The sequence below is a fragment of the Cynocephalus volans genome, chromosome 17 (genome assembly GCF_027409185.1).
Source record: "Cynocephalus volans isolate mCynVol1 chromosome 17, mCynVol1.pri, whole genome shotgun sequence".
In the NCBI taxonomy this organism is placed as follows: domain Eukaryota; kingdom Metazoa; phylum Chordata; class Mammalia; order Dermoptera; family Cynocephalidae; genus Cynocephalus; species Cynocephalus volans.
In genome coordinates this window covers 30,488,063-30,505,811 of record NC_084476.1, presented here as the reverse complement: position 1 = coordinate 30,505,811, position 17,749 = coordinate 30,488,063, and the positions used below count along the sequence as shown (strand labels likewise).

At 40.0% G+C, this 17,749-nt stretch overlaps 1 long non-coding RNA gene across 2 annotated transcripts in view; it reads right to left on the bottom strand.

Annotated features, from left to right (window-relative positions):
* Positions 1-5,234: 5,234 nt before the first annotated feature.
* Positions 5,235-17,749, bottom strand: part of LOC134365934 (uncharacterized) — a 29,302-nt gene continuing 16,787 nt past the window's right edge. For both annotated transcript variants that reach the window (XR_010022207.1, XR_010022208.1), the window contains exons 2-3: positions 9,039-9,227; positions 5,235-5,903 (exon numbers count right to left, since the gene is read on the bottom strand). This is a non-coding gene — a long non-coding RNA (uncharacterized LOC134365934). The remainder of the gene's footprint in view (positions 5,904-9,038; positions 9,228-17,749) is intronic.

Here is a 17,749-nt window from a genome sequence, read left to right as displayed (position 1 = left end):
TGTGGCTCTGGCTGACGTCATCCAGGGCAGCACTTCTTCAGAAGTCACTGGCTGTCAACAGCCTTTTGCATGTTCCAATCAACTTGAAGAATTTAGGCTTCGTAGGAGGTGGTTCAGGGGCGGCTGCATGGAGCTGAAAGCAGATCATGAGGAAAGTTGCTTTGGAGGCTACCATCTCTGGGGTTGCAGGCAGAGCAGCCTGCCTCTGTCTATTTTATAAATCCAGGTTCTGCATAAGATTTTTAGGAAAAGAAAACTGCAGGTTAAAAAAGGTTCGAAAATCACTGGTTTACTCAATGTCTTCAGTTATAAGAAAGGAGGTTTCTCATAGTGGATCTCAGATGAATGAGTAAAATATACTTCTCTCAGAACATATTTTAAAGTTTGTTTTGAAAAATGAGATGTAGTTTGTCATGGGTGAACAAAATCTTGAGACTGATGAATGAAAAGATAGCCACTGCAGAAACCTGAGAGACTTGTGGCAAAGTCTGTGGAGAAAAGACCCTCCTGAGGTGTGGGGATTACAGGAATGCAGCAGATGTATGTGGAAGAGCTCTGTTGCCTTTAAACTCTGGAAATATGAGGTGTTACTTGTATTGAGCCATTTATACATATGTTATCTCTAAAGCCAAATAGTGGATTACATCTGTGAGAGGAAAGGACTTGATAATTTATGAGTTAGGGTTAATAGTTTTATTATGAAAACAGCCAAGGTAAGTTGGCTAACCTCTTAATTTTACATGTCAGGTATTAAAACTTCTAACTCAGCCTGAGCTCCTGCTGATTTAAGACTTGTATAATTTAATTATAATTATGAAAATCCAAACATTAATATTTAACTACTCATTTAACAGAGAGCTTAAACAAAACATTTAGAGTAAACAATAGAAATGTAATGCCAGATTCTAGTGAAGTAATGAATTTGTAATTTGTCTTCCCTGCTATGGAACATTAACTCAATCTTATGCAGGAAGGGGTGGTACCCAACAAGTCAAAGGAACAGTGGATCTGGCAGAATTCCTCACCATGTGCCACCCCCATGATACTTGGATTCAAAGAGAAATCCCCTAGTTGAGCCCAGAAAACAAATAATGTCATTTGATTATCCTGGTACATTTCATTTCTGCAGAGTTCTTGACTGTTCATTGGTTTGGAACCTTCTGAACCGTAGATAGGAAATTAATGGATTTGAGATTAGGATTTTCCAGTGTATACAGAATAAAGAAATTTAAATTTCCTGCCACTGTAGAAAGAAGGCATTTTACTTATGAAAGGTTGAAATGAGCCTCCTTGGTTTGGTGATCAAAAGAAAGCTGGATGAGACTCTCACAATCTCATTCCTCCAATATAGTAAGGTCATTATGTCATTAAACTCTATACAGCATTTGCACTTATAATACAGTATGTTTAATAGAACCAACAAGTTTTTCTTACAGGTCCATTATTTAAACTGCATTCAGTAAACTTCCCCACAGACCCAGCATAGTTCAGGGAAACACAAAAGCAGAGAGACCAGGGGATTTCCCCCCAATGTGCATTTCTTTCTCACAAGCTTATGTGGAGTCAAGCTTGCTCTCAAATTCTCAGGTGATAGTACATTTCAAAGTTTTGTTGACAACTGCCAATTGAGTAACATTACTTACTCTCTTCTCTGGCATTAAATTAAAATAGCACTTGTGACAGTATTTTTATATTAGCTTCATTTTACCATGTTGCTGAGGAAAGCACAGAATACCTCTTTGCCTGGATTTAGGATTTTGCTGCTCTCCCAGAATTAGTCCACTTTTCAGCCTTTGGGGCCGTGGTCTGTGTGCACAGAGGGCCTTCCCACTGAAATGAAACAGAGTGCCCCTGAAAAGTCAAGAGGAGACTGAGTTCTCATTAAACTATGTGAGGGGGATAATTATTCAAAGAAACCCTGCAGGAAATCCTTTGATAAATGAATAAATCTTTAAAATATTACTTTATATAATTCACCTGAAATTATTTCTTTTGTCTGCTTGGATTTTTGTATAAAAAAGTTGTGTTAGGATAAAGTGACTGTCAAAAGGAATTATAGTCACAGGTGGACCAAAACCTTGACAAGGTATCCAGGAGACTGGATTAATTCAAAAACTATTCTAGAGTCTTCTTTGGTGTCCTATACTTATGGCTTGGTGATTACGGTAATAAGAATTTATGGTTCAAGTGCATTTTAGTTCATTGGATAGTTCATCTGTTTATGGATCATTTGAGCCCAAAGGAAAAGTTAGACAGATTGTATAATCTATGCTACTATGTTACTTAAATGAAAGTTAAGTGTTTGGTCTGAAAGCTAAGTGGATACCATTGGAAATTTTTGTTTTTTAATTTTTTAATTAATTTTTTTTTTTTTTTTTTTTTTTTTACAAAAAGATGGCCAGTAAGGGGATCTTCACCCTTGACCTGGTGTTGTCAGCACCACGCTCTCCAAAGTGAACTAACTGTCCATCCCTATGTAGGGATCTGAACCCATGGCCTTGGTGTTATTAGCACCACACTCTCCCAAGTGAGCCACGGGCCAGCCCTACCATTGGAAATTTTTAGAAATCAGGTATAAATAGGTTCCTCATCTTATAGAGGAGAGAACGGGTCCAGAGGGTTTTGAAGTGACTTTCCAGAGGACACATGGACAGTTAGTAGAAACCTGGACACAGAGCCAGGTGTTCTGACCCTGGGTCCAGCCTTTCTACATCACTGTTCAGTCACCAGGTATTTTAGGATTGAAAATGATCTAATGCCTATTATTATGCCCATCTCTTTTCAATAGCATTCAGTAATCTTCATATGCCTTTTTATTGGAATTGGATTATTGTGCTTTGTAGAATGTGAATAGATGTATCAACCAAAGATTTTATTTATTGATGTGTTTTGTGAGTGAACCATTAATTGTAATTTGCTATTTAACTGTTAATTTATTGTTAATTTATTTCTTAAATAAATTATTTAAGAAAAGAAATTGTTCTTTTCTTTGAAAGGAGGATTTCATAAATTTCCTGAGCACATCTACACCTCCTCTCCGTCTTCACAGCCACTGTCCCGGCTTTGACACTCTCCATTCCCCATTGTCTTTAGTCTAGAAAAGAGCCAACATTGCCTGACATCTCTCTCTCTCTCTCTCTCTCCTTCTCTGTCTCTTTGCCCCCTCCCCACTTCACTTCATCTGTCACACAGCTCCCCGATTATCCTTCTCAAATCACAGCTGCGGTCAGATCACTTCCCTGCTACCAAACCTTCAGTGTCTCATCGAGCAGATCGAGACACGTGTCATACCCCAGCAAACCAGGCCTTCTGCAACTTGGGCCCAATGTGCCTTTCCCATTCCCATTCACAATTCCTACACATACTGAAACTACAGAACTTCCCTTGATGACCCCAAACAAGCCCCACTCCATCTACTTCTGACTTTACTCTTGTGATTCCAAATGCTTGGGTAAATGTTCCCATCTCACTCGTTCTCCTCACCCCTCCATCTGTGCCAAATTCCACTTGCTAAAATCCTTCATGGCTGATCTTAAACACCATCTCTTACATGAAGTCCTCCTAGATTTCCACTACTTGGTCTAGTCTCTCCTTCCTTAGAATCCCCTTATGTGCCTTATGACTCTTGTTTCCTCTACCTTGTGTTATAGATATCTGTGGATATTCTGTCCCCCTCTAAAAAGCTAAAATCTCTTGAGGATAGGGACAGTTTCTCACATTTAATCCTCACAACAGCCCTGAAAGTAACCTCCCTCTATCCAAATGTGAAAACTATATCATGACTGGCTCTAAGAACATTCTTTTATCCTCCTTTAAAAGATGGCATTGAAATTTGAACAGGCTGAATTTTCCTGAAAAACCAAGTCTAATGCTCTCCTTAAAAGTTTGTTTCTCATAATTCCATTTAATGATACCCCTTGCAGCACCTGCCTTATGAGGTTTCGTCACCTAAGAATGGTTTGAGATGGTCAAAATAAGTATAAGTTATGCATGAATGGCTTTGTCCTTAAAAAGGCAATAGATGAAAAGGGTCTGGGAGAATGAACAGCTTAACTGCTGACCCACAGGCCAAAGGTTAGTCAAAAGTCACATCCTTAAATAAAAAGGTTAAAGATAAGGACGGGATCTAAAAGTCCAATGGCAATGCAAAGCGAGGGATTTAAAGGGCAGGTGCTAGGAGAGGAATGCCAAGGAATGAATGTAGTGAAAGGATTACTGGAAGCAGGACGAGGTCTCCTGAGCCCCACTTCTGCTTCCGTGCCTGTCTGAGGTTACTATAAACAGGGAAACTCTCCATTTTCTTTTCTCTTTATTGCTAATGGCCTATCACAGAGAGATTTTGAAAGATGCTAGATTTCTACATAAGCCTTAGGCTTGTAATCTACCAAATAACATTTATTCTAAGAATTTAATTTCAAGAACTCAAGAATTCTCTAGTACTCTAATGAAGCAAGCTGTTGAACTGCCTTTAGAAGATAACTTTAAAAAATAAGATGTAGTCAATATGTTTGTACATTGGACCTAGGTCATTATCCTTTGAGGAAACCATCATAAAGAAATAATCAGAATTATGGTCAAAGAATTAGGTGCACAAGTATCTATTTCAGAATTTTTACAATATACATAAAATTATAATAGTAAAAGTAAGAGCCAAGATTGTCTTGGCGCTTACTATATGCCAGGCACTATGCCAAGAGCTTCCTGTGTATTAGCTCATCTAATCTTCACAACAATATTATATTGTCAGTATAATATTAGTTATATGTATATATTATATTGATGTTATTGTTCCCATTCCACAGCTGAGGAAACCGAAGTGTAGAAGTCTGTCTGACTTGCCCAAGTTTCTACTGCAGAGTCAGAATTTGATACTCAGTCGTTTTTATTCAAGATTGCTGTATTACATAGGGTAAAGCCAGGATGCCTTTTCACAGACAGCTTTTTTTTTACACCAGAGTTCATAATTCTTTTTGATCCTAACCACCTTGATGGAACTTCATGGACCAGGTATATTATCTAATAACACTATTGGGTAAACAATTACAACCCCTGAAAAAAAAAAGAACGAGGCTGGGGTTAATACCACGGTAAGACACCATAGACTGTGTAGCGGCAGAAAGGGGGTGATTCCTTTCCTCCTCATCATAAAGGTCATGGCTGACACTCATATAACAGTAGACAGGTTAACAAGAGAAAAGCATAGCAAATTTATTTGATCATAGTTTTACATGACATGGGAGCCTTCAGAATGAAGACCCAAAGATACAGGGAAAACTATCCATTTTTATGCTTAGGTTCAGTGAAGAATGGACAGCCCTGTAGAAATGCGATCGGACAGAAAGGGTATGATCTAATGCTAATAGGCTAGGTGGGGAAACCCAGCAGGGCCTGTTCGTTCAGATTCTTCTTGGCTTCTCTGTGCAGCATTCCTTCCTCCTGGAAATGGGGCAGGGCCCCTCTGGAACGACGGTCTTAATTTCTTTATGGCAGACTGTTACACAGAAAGGCAGTGGAAGGTTTTGAGTAATATTTTTAGGCTTATGGCTGGCTTTGGAGAAAAGGGGTTCTGGTTTCTATGACCTGCCTTGGGGAAGAGGGATTCTAGTTTCCATGGCATGCTTCTGCGGAGAATGAGGCTGAAAGACAGGAGGGCAGGAGATGTCTGAGAGAAACTTTGCTTCTGAGACCTGTATTTTGGGTTATTGTTATCTAAGCCCCCACATTCCCAGTCTGAAACTTCCCCAAGAAGTTGCACAGTCCAGAACCTGGATGGGTGGATTGACTCATCAGCCATTGAACCAGTCTCTCAGTCCTGCAAATAGGCCAGTTCAGTTAAATGGTTAACAGCTGTGTCTCTTTCCAGGCAGCGGTGTTGCAGATGGCCCTCCAGGAAAGTCAGGCCTCTGTGTGAGGAGAGCAATCAGATATTTAATAGGAGGCATTTCTATGGAAATAACTAAACAAAACACGAAGCTTAATGGTTAGAACAAATTATAAATTAAGTTTTTGAGTCCAGAAGGCAGCCAGTCAAGAAAATTTTTAAATGTTGGGCTAAAGCATCTTTAGGTGGAGTGACAGCAGACAGTGGCAATCTGACAGACTTTTTCTGGTTTGCAGTTTGTATCAGGTATCCCAGGTAACTTTCTGAGTAGTGTGTACAGCAACAGGCATGAATGTTGTTTGTATACGAGCTGTTGAAGTGATTTTTCTAAAGTCTATATCAAACGGTCTGGACTTTGTGGGGTGTCAGCATGAGATGGTTTTGTTTTTTCCAGTCACTATTTCAACCATGCTTTGCCTAATCTTCCTTTTCCGTCCTGTAACAGCACTTTGGGCTGGGTCAGGCCAATTCAAAAGCCCATCTCATCTCCTTCCCACCCTGGCTCAGGCCTGACCCATGGCTCGTGTGTGTGTGTGTGTGTGTGTGTGTGTGTGTGTGTGTCTCTGTGTGTGTGTGTGTCTGTGTGTGTATGTGTGTGTCTGTGTGTCTGTGTGTGTGTGTGTGTGTGTGTGTGTGCATGTGTGTACACACTCCCGGGCTCGTGTGTGTGTGTGTGTGTGTGTGTGTGTGTACACACTCCCAGGGTGGGAGATCTGTCCCTCCAGGCCTCCTGTCCTCCTTCTGGTGTTAGCTCCTCTGGTGCTGGGGAGGAAGGGAGTGTAAGGAAATGGAAAGTGTTTTTCTTCACTGGGTATGAGACTGTGTTCTTGTTCTCTTCATACATTGAGTTTAGACATTTTGTATCAGTTCTTTTTAACTAGTGATATAAACGTCCCAGGTTTAAAAAGACCAGAGAACAGCATAGAATTAAGCCTCTTGGATTCAGTACAAGTCTACCTTCCACAGGGCCACCGAGATTCTCTTCCCAACTCGGGGGAACGGAGCGCTGTGCTGAACAGCCTGCACCTGCTCCGGTAGCCAGGTCACGACAGCGTGTTTTTTCTATCTTTCATTAAACAAATCAAGATCTAATTTTACCCTATGGGGTGTGTGTGTGTGCCTGTTCTCTTTTCAGTGACTATAGCACCTGAGAGGTGCAATTATGCCAGAAGTTGGGACATGTAGACCTCCTAGCACCCCATACAAGCACTGCACAGAGAATGGATATTGAAACCGATGTTGACAATAAGACAATGGTGACTGGAAAACGCATGGGAAGGGCTGGATAGTCTGTTACATAAGGATGTTGGGTCTGAAGAGAAGTTGGGGGAGTGTCATGTCAATGAAATCTGCCAGCATCCCCCTCACTCCTTTCAGTTTGGGCTGGTGAGTAACTAGAGAAGGTTAGAGATGAGGATCAGGTGGCCTCAGACCATTTTCTTGGTTTCTCTTTAACATTCTAGCCAAGGAGGTAGAGATCATAGAATATTTATAAAATGGGCTAAATCCATTAGGGAAGAGGATCCCAAAGTCTGGGCTCCAACCCAGGTGTTCTGGGGGTGCCCCACCTCATCACAGTGTCTGGTAATATTCCAGAGGGGACATGCCCCAGAGACACCCCCTCCTCAGCTCCTGCCAGATTGAGGATTACAGACCTTCTGGGCAAACACTGGTTACAAATTCAGCTTTTAAGCAGTATGTGGGAATAGAACCAAAAATGCTCTACCTCTCCCTGGATGATTAGATTTGAAAAGAGAAGGGGAGTGGGCAGCTGAGGACAAAATGATCAGGTAGACAAACAAACATAGTGTTTGCTGGTATCCTCTAAAAATTTAGGCGCAGTGTTTGCCACACGTTATAATTTGATTTTAATGTGGTGCAATTCACCAATTTTATGGTTCTGGATTCTGAGTTTTATTCAGAAAGGCTTCCTTTACTCTGAGGTTTTTGTCCTTCTGGATTCTCTTAAAATCGTGGTGTGAGGGCCCGTCTTTGAGGCTTCTGAGGCTGCTGAATATTCTTGCTCTTTTAATAAGAAAGACTTAAGTTCAAAATTACATATTTAAAGTAAATTCAAATTGAAAAAAATTGCTTCCTCACCAAATTCTAAATTTGGCTCTAATAAAGAGGGGTTTCAAAAATGTGCTCCTTGGAACTCTGACACAAGGAAGAGGGAGGACCTAGGGTCCACCACGTCTGTGACAGATCCCCACCCTCTACTCTGACCTTTAACCGGCTGAGCTAAGAGAACACTGGACTGGAAGAAAAAGAAACATCCAGAAAGGGAAGGAAACAATAAAAATAAAAAATAAATGTTCAGGTGACCGAACAGCTGCTCAGAAAGTGGAGCTCCAGAATGGGATGGCTGGGTAAAGGTTGGGTCAAAGTCTCCTGCTACCCTCTGTATTCCCAGTGTTACTAGAAACTGGCAATGGTGTTGCCATGGAGGAGGTGCTGCCTGACAGGAGCTGTGGCTGCAGAGATAGGGGGAGGGACAAATACCTTGACTTCTTTTTCTCCCCGCATCCTCTCTTCTGCCACTGCCTTGCATTGGCCAAATCCATCCAGAAGCCATAGGCAGGGAGGCCAGAGTGATGGAAGCTGAGGTTTGTATACATCAACCTCTGGGGCACAGAGCTGTGCAGAGTTTTCACTGCCCCCTCTCCCAAATAAGGAGCAGGTAATACATTTTAATGAAAGTTTTTTGATATCTATGGAGACTGATGTGGGATATATAATATTAATATGTTTCCTTGCATTGTTTGGACAAATCTTATTTGGTCTCAGTATCATTTTATTTGTATTTACAGTCAAATTATGCTCCTCATTTATATCTTGACTGTGATATGAAATATCTCTGAAAAAGTCAGACTTTTTTCAAAAGGAACCTTTGCTAAAATCTATGTGGGATGTCACAAAATTAATTTATATATGCAGAGCACCTTGCCTGACTAAGGACATCTTGCCCCACTTCCTTTGATGCCATTCAACTACTCCCTCTGTGGAAGAGGAGGCAAGGAGAGCAGTGTTTCAACCTGCAGCCTGAGGGAGGTTAGCAGCCAAGTTAATGAGCTTCCCAGACCTTCCCGACCTGCTTCTTACCCTTTCCTCTGGATATAGGCCTCCAGATCCCCATCACACACTTCTCCATGCTCACCTTGGCTTCTAGCAGATAGAAACCATTTTTCTATCTGCCTCCTCAGACTAAATTTCTTCCCCAGGCTTCAGAGTTTCTGAAAACAACCTTGCAGTATCTCCCTCTCTGAGAGGCTGCAGGCTGTAGGCTCCAGGAGGAAAGAAGGTCCATTTACGGAAATTGAGAAGGATAGATGTGCTGGTGAAATGGCTGGAAAGATAAAGCAGAGAAAAGACAGTTCTTGAGACAAGGAAACTCTTTGCACTGTGCTTGGGTATCATGATGCACCTATTTGGACACAATATAAAGGTATTTGAATATGGTGAGTTTTGGTTGGGCAGGGAGTCAAAGTATAAACACCTGTGTGCCTATTATGTGCCATATTTTCATGGAGGTATTTGCTCTAGCTCACAGTTCGGGGAAATTGTGGCTTAAGAAAGTCTAAGAGAAAAACTTGAGATCAGGCAAGTTGGCAAACATCAAGGCTAGGCTGTGAATCCAGGTCTGCCTTGGAGAAAAGGATGAATTTCTTCTACTGTGTTTGTTCCTCTGCCTGTAAGAAACCCTCACTGTAGGCTGGCAATGATTGAAATAAAGGGGGAAAAAGCATACAGTAATTTGGTTGGTAATCAGGGTTTTCTATCCAGAAGAATTCTTTGGTAAAGGAAAAAGTATCCAAGAGAAGTGATGGGGGTTCCATTGCTCTCAGCATTGAAATGACTTTGAATGGCACTTAGGAAGACATTTCAACAGAAATGCACCTTCTCTACCTGGAGGTGATTCCTTTTCTTCTGCTCCTGACCTTAGATGTAAATCATGTCATACGTCAGGCCTAACATGAGGCTTCTTTTTAGTCCCATAGAGTTAGAGACATTCAGATATTCCCTGAGAGTCATGTAAACTAGTGCATTTGTTACTCAGTCCCCAGGAGGTGCAGGGACTTCTGTGTGTCAGGATGCCTTCATATGTTTTGGGGGAAAAAAGTTTTTCTTTCCCTAAGAATGTAAAAGAAACCACTTGCTTGAAACTCAGCATTTACTCAGTGCATAGATTAGAGTCTCTTTCTTATTTTTCAAGATAATAAAAACTTCAATTACACTTATTAACTGTCTATGGCAGAGAAAGGTGCACTCAGTCAAAAACTCCTCTGGCTTCACCTATTTTAACAAGTGGATTGCTGGGGTTTCTTTTGTGGTTTTAAGTATACATTACTCAAAGGTCTAAAACAACTACCACCAGCTAGCTTTTTTTTTTTCTTTCCCAGAAATAATGGAAAGATACAGAAGCATTTAGAAAGTACTGAAATCAAACACCCAATGGACTTTGTTCCCTACAAGAAAACCCCTTATCAGTCTTTTGCAGAGATTCTAAAACATTATCTCCATCGACCAGATTATGGGGCTGACCCACTCTCAATGCTGAGTAGGAATCAAATGGACATTCTATTCTGTCAGCAACCCCCGCTCTGCCGATCCAGATAAATCAATTAATGGGATGCAGAACTGCTGTCTTGCCTTTCTCTTCCCAGGCCGACCTCCCTGAGCTCCCCAGACTCCTCAGTCCCCTGTTTAATACCATCTAAGAGTCCTTATTTACAAGAGGGCTGTGCAGGTGCAAGCTTTCAGGCTAGCAGCACAGGAGCAATTGTCGCCCCTCTCCTTCCATCCTCCAGCCTCCTCTCTTTGTGAGACACTTTTCTTTTCTCTGCTTTTCAGACCAAAAATGCTCCTCTGCAGCTAATCTAATCGGATTATGCTAATTTGTACTTCATGAACCTAAACAGCGTAACTAGATCTGCAGAGGGCTAAGGCCAGGAAGAGAGGGACAATGACTTTGTCAGTAAACCTACCCCCCCCAAAAGTGTAAAAAGAATGTATGTCCTGTGTTTTGCCACACAAAGCTGCTCCTCTGGGAAGCCCACAGAGCTCTTGACAATTTAGAGTGCCCAGGAGCCGTCTATGTTCCGAACAGAAAAGGCAGCGCAGCCAAGGCGTGATAATGACCACAATGGCAGTGCTGTTTTTCCCTGTTTAGGGTAAGGCTACTCTTCTTCCTCCTTCCCAATTTACTCACATTTACCCACTTGGCTAATCAATACTTACATTTGGAAGTTGAAGCTAGGTAGTACAATTCCACAAATATTTACTGGCCTCTACTACCCATTAGGGACTACGCTTGGTGCTATGAGACTCCCAAGTTGTCTAAGACTTACTTCTTGCCCTGCAGAATTTACACTCTGATAAGGAAAGATGTTCCAGGTACAGAAATTAGGAAACACCTCAATAAGGTGACTGTACTTCCTCTATTTATTCTGTCTGCCTCCTGTAGGTTGACTGCTAGTCATCTTCCATAATCTTCCACAGATGGTTTTTTAAGATAGCCTATTTTATATAAAGCTTTATGTTTTATCAAAATATGTAACGTAAGTATGTATTAGGGGGCTGGCTAGTTAGCTCAGTTGGTTAGAGCACGGTGCTGATAACAACAGGGTCCAGGGTTTGCTCCCTGTACTGGCCAACCGCCAAAAAAAGTATAAAATGTAATCTTCCTAACAGACAATGAGATAAATAAAACTGGCATTTTCAACCCCATTTGCAAGTGTTGAAACTGAGACTTCAAGATATTAAATGGTGCATCCCAGTAGAATCCTCCAGTTAACAATTGGGCCTCTAATTCCGAATCTAGTGTCCTCTGCCCTTCTCCCAGCATGCTGCCTCATATGGCTGGAAGGGACCCAAGGAGGTCAACAACTACATCCTCTTGCATATGACTCGGACTGTACAATAAATGTTAAAAGCTTACACTAATAGCCTTTAAAAAGCCTTCACGCCTTGCGAAGTTGGAAAAACTTACATAAATTTTTAAATGGGTAAGTGATATTGTTCAACTAGAACAATCTAGACAAGTGTTTTTGATAAACCTCAGCTCATCTTTAGTCCTGAGCTTTCCTGTCACTATTCGTGTGTATTTACACCATTCAGTGTCTTCCTCATTTGGTCAAGATGTCAATAAATGCTCCTTGAATCGGTGTCTCTCATCTCTTCCAGAGTCTGACCCTCTTTCTCATCAGCTTCTTGCTGCCCTGGGTGGTTGGCACTCAGTACTTCTGCTAATTAGTTTCTAAACTGGTTATACCCTTGGGTGATAGCCCCAGCAGATGGAGACATCTTCCTTGGAGACTGTCTGCCACACACCTGTCCCTGTCACAGCTTGCACAGAAATGTGTCTTTCTGTTCCCTCTGGGATCTCTCACTGAGTCTTGTTCTTGTAATTCACAGTTCATTTACGGAGCTGAAAAGATTGATTATCCTGAAATTAATGAATGATTTGAGGCCTTCTCGGTCAGATGCTCACTTCCCCACCTCTCCCTACCCACCACCCCTAAAATAACCTAAATAGGCAGCAACAAACATGCAGCAATAATCAGTTTCCATCAAGAGAAGAAAAGATAGGCATATTTCATCTCTGCTCTCATTCCCCACCCCACCTGACCCCTTTTTAATTTTTATTTATTTATTTATTTATTTATTTTTAACTTTTATTTTGTCAATATATATTGTGGTTGATTATTGTTGCCCCTTACCAATCCTCCCTCCCTCCTCCCTCTCCTCCCTCTCCCCAAACAATGTCCTTTCTGTTTGCTTGTCATATCAACTTCAAGTAATTGTGGTTGTTATATCTTCTTCTCCCCCCAGCCCGGTTTTTTTTTTTTTTTTTTTTTTGTGTGTGTGTGTGTGTGTGTGTGTGAATTTATATATTAATTTTTAGCTCCCACCAATAAGTGAGAACATGTGGTATTTCTCTTTCTGTGCCTGACTTGTTTCACTTAATATAATTCTCTCAAGGTCCATCCATGTTGTTGCAAATGGCAGTATTTCATTCGTTTTTATAGCTGAGTACTATTCCATCGTGTACATGTACCACAATTTCCGTATCGACTCATCCAATGATGGACATTTGGGCTGGTTCCAACTCTTGGCTATTGTAAAGAGTGCTGCGATGAACATTGGGGACAGGTATACCTTCGACTTGATGATTTCCATTCCTCTGGGTATATTCCCAGCAGTGGGATAGCTGGGTCATATGGTAGATCTATCTGCAATTGTTTGAGGAACCTCCATACCATTTTCCATAGAGGCTGCACCATTTTTCAGTCCCACCAACAATGTATGAGAGTTCCTTTTTCTCCGCAGCCTCGCCAGCATTTATCGTTCAGAGTCTTTTGGATTTTAGCCATCCTAACTGGGGTTAGATGGTATCTCAGTGTGGCTTTGATTTGCATTTCCCGGATGCTGAGTGATGTTGAGCATTTTTTCATATGTCTGTTGGCCATTTGGATATCTTCCTTAGAGAAATGCCTACTTAGCTCTTTTGCCCATTTTTTAATCGGGTTGCTTGTTTTCTTCTTGTACAGTTGTTTGAGTTCCTTATATATTCTGGATATTAATCCTTTGTCAGATATATATTTTGCAAATATTTTCTCCCACTCTGTTGGTTGTCTTTTAACCCTTTTAATTGTTTCTTTTGCTGTGCAGAAGCTTTTTAGTTTGATATAATCCCATTTGTTTATTTTTCCTTTGGTTGCCCGTGCTTTGGGGGTCGTATTCATGAAGTCTGTGTCCTGTCCTATTTCCTGAAGTGTTTCTCCTATGTTTTCTTTAAGAAGTTTTATTGTCTCAGGGTGTATATTTAAATCCTTAATCCATTTGGAGTTGATTTTAGTATACGGCGAGAGGTATGGATCTAGTTTCATTCTCCTGCATATGGATATCCAGTTATCCCAGCACCATTTGCTGAAGAGGCAGTCCCTTCACCACTGAATAGGCTTGGTGCCTTTGTCAAAGATCAGATGGCAGTAAGTGTGTGGGTTGATTTCTGGATTCTCTATTCTATTCCATTGGTCAGTGTGTCTGTTTTTATGCCAGTACCATACTGTTTTGGTTATTATAGCTTTGTAGTATAGCTTAAAGTCAGGTAGTGTTATGCCTCCAGCTTTATTTTTTTTTGCTCAGCCTTGCTTTGGCTATTCGTGGTCTTTTATTGTTCCATATAAATGTCTGGATAGTTTTTTCCATTGCTGAGAAAAATGTCTTTCGAATTTTGATGGGGATTGCATTGAATTTGTATATCACTTTGGGTAGTATGGACATTTTCACTATGTTGATTCTTCCAATCCAAGAGCATGGGATATCTTTCCATCTTCTTGTATCCTCTCTAATTTCTCTCAGCAGTGGTTTGTAGTTCTCATTATAGAGATTTTTCACCTCCTTGGTTAACTCAATTCCTAAGTATTTTATTTTTTTGGTGGCTATTGTAAATGGGCAGGCTTTCTTGATTTCTCTTTCTGCATGTTCACTATTGGAGAAAAGAAATGCTACTGATTTTTGTGTGTTGATTTTGTATCCTGCTACTGTGCTGAAATCATTTATCAATTCCAGTAGTTTTTTTGTAGAGGTTTTAGGCTGTTCGATATATAGGATCATGTCATCTGCAAACAGGGACAGTTTGACTTCATCTTTTCCAATCTGGATGCCCTTTATTTCCTTCTCTTCTCTGATTGCTCTGGCTAGTACTTCCAACACTATGTTGAATAGGAGTGGTGAGAGTGGGCATCCTTGTCTAGTTCCTGTTCTTAAAGGAAAAGCTTTCAGCTTTTCCCCATTCAGGATGATATTGGCAGTGGGTTTGTCATATATGGCTTTAATTATGTTGAGATACTTTCCCTCTATACCTAACTTATAGAGGGTCTTTGTCATGAAGGAGTGCTGAACTTTATCAAATGCTTTTTCAGCATCTATAGAGATGATCATATGGTCCTTGTGTTTGAGTTTATTAATATGGTGTATCACATTTATTGATTTGCGTATGTTGAACCAACCTTGCATCCCTGGGATGAATCCCACTTGATCGTGATGAATAATTTTTCGTATGTGTTGCTGTATTCTGTTTGCTAGTATTTAAGTGAGGATTTTTGCATTTATATTCATCAAGGATATCGGCCTGTAGTTTTCTTTTTTGGTTATATCTTTACCTGGTTTTGGTATCAGGATGATGTTTGCTTCATAGAATGAGTTTGGGAGATTTGCGTCCGTTTCAATCTTTTGGAATAGTTTGTAAAGAATCGGTGTCAATTCCTCTTTGAATGTTTGGTAAAATTCTGCTGTGAATCCATCTGGTCCTGGGCTTTTCTTTGTTGGGAGCCTTCTGATAACAGCTTCAATCTCCTTTATTGTTATTGGTCTGTTCAAATTTTCTACGTCTTCACGGTTCAGTTTTGGGAGCTTGTGTGTGTCCAGAAATTTATCCATTTCCTCCAGATTTTCAAATTTGTTGGCGTATAGTTGTTTATAGTAGTCTCGAATGATTCCTTGTATTTCAGATGAATCAGTTGTAATATCGCCTTTTCAATTTCTAATTTTTGTTATTTGAGTCTTCTCTCTTCTTTTTTTTGTTAGCCATGCTAATGGTTTGTCAATTTTATTTATCTTTTCAAAAAACCAACTTTTTGATTCGTTGATCTTTTGAATTGTTTTTTGGTTTTCAATTTCATTCAGTTCTGCTCTGATCTTAATGATTTCTTTCCGTCTGCTAACTTTAGGATTGGATTGTTCTTGTTTTTCTAGTTCTTTAAGGTGAAGTGTTAGGTTGTTCACTTGCCATCTTTCCATTCTTCTGAAGTGAGCATTTAATGCAATAAATTTTCCCCTCAATACTGCTTTTGCAGTATCCCACAGGTTTTGGTATGATGTATCATTGTTTTCATTAGTTTCAATAAACTTTTTGATCTCCTGCTTGATTTCTTCTTGGACCCATATGTCATTAAGTAGAATGCTGTTTAATTTCCATGTGTTTGTATAGTTTCCAGAGTTTCGTTTGTTATTAATTTCTAGTTTTAATCCATTGTGGTCTGAGAAGATACATGGGATAATTCCAAGTTTTTTGAATTTATTGAGACTTGATTTGTGACCTAATATGTGATCTATCCTGGAGAATGATCCATGTGCTGATGAGAAGAATGAATATTCTGAGGTTGTTGGGTGGAATGTTCTGTAGATATCTGCCAATTCCAATTGGTCTAGAGTCTTGTTTAGATCTTGTGTTTCTCTACTGATTCTTTGCCTAGATGATCTGTCTAATATTGACAGTGGAGTGTTCAGGTCCCCTGCTATTATGGTATTAGTGTGTATTTCCTTCTTTAGGTCTAATAGAGTTTGTTTTATAAATCTGGCTGCTCCAACATTGGGTGCGTACATATTTATGATTGTTATGTCTTCTTGATGGATCAGTCCTTTTATCATTAAGTAGTGTCCCTCATTGTCTCTTTTTATGGTTTTAAGTTTAAAGTCTATTTTGTTAGATATAAGAATAGCCACTCCAGCTCGTTTTTCTTTTCTGTTTGCATGGTAAATCTTTTTCCATCCTTTCACTCTTAGTCTATGTGAATCTTTATGGCTGAGGTGGGTCTCTTGTAGGCAGCATATAGTTGGGTCCTGCTTTTTGATCCAGTCAGCCAGTCTGTGTCTTTTAATTGGGGAATTTAAGCCTTTTACGTTAAGAGTTGTTATTGAAAGGTGTTGATTTATTCCTAGCATTTTATTGGTTGTTTGGTTGTCTTAGGTGTCTTTTGTTCCTTGCTTTCTGATTTACTGTTTGGTTTCTTTGTTTGTTGGTTCCTTAGGTTGTAGATAGTGTTTTTGTTAGCTTGTTTTCTCTTCATGAATGCCATTTTTATTGTACTAGCGGGTTTAGATTTTTCTTAAGTTTTTATGGCAGTGGTAGTTATTTTTCAGGAACCAAACCCAGTACTCCCTTGAGGATTTCTTGTAAGGGTGGTCTTGTGGTAGTGAACTCCCGCAGTTTTTGTTTGTCTGAGAAATATACTATTTGCCCCTCATTTCGGAAGGATAGCCTTGCAGGGTAGAGTATTCTTGGCTGGCAATCTTTGTCTTTTAGTATTTTGAAAATATCATCCCATTCCTTTCTAGCTTTTAGGGTTTGTGATGAAAAGTCTGATGTTAACCTGATTGGGGCTCCCTTATAGGTGATTTGACGCTTCTCTCTTGCAGCTTTTAAGATTCTCTCTTTGTCTCTGAGTTTTGCCAATTTGACTATGACATGTCTTGGAGAAGGCCTTTTTGGGTTGAATACGTTTGGAGATCGTTGAGCTTCCTGGATCTGAAGATCTGTGATTTTTTCCTATACCTGGGAAGTTTTCTGCCACGATTTTGTTGAATATGTTTTCAATGGAATCTCCATTTTCCTCCCCTTCTGGAATACCCATGACTCGGATATTTGAGCTCTTGAGGTTGTCTGATATCTCTCTCAGATTTTCTTCCATGTCCATGATTCTTTTGTCTTTCTTTTTGTCTGCTTGTGTTATTTCAAACAGCCCATCTTCAAGTTCAGAGGTTCTCTCTTCAACTTCGACAAGCCTGCTGGTTAAACTCTCCGTTGTGTTTTTTATTTCGCTGAATAACTTCTTCAGTTCAGCAAGTTCTGCTACATTTTTTTTCAGGACATTGATTTCCTTGTATATTTCCTCTTTCAGATCCTGTATACTTTTCCTCATTTCATCATGATGTCTAGCTGAGTTTTCTTGCATCTCATTCAGTTTCCTTAGAATTATCACTCGAAATTCCTTGTCAGTTATTTCAAGGGCTTCTTGTTCTATAGGATCTAGAGTATGAGATTTATTAACTCTTGGTTGTGTACTTTCTTGATTTTTTGTATTT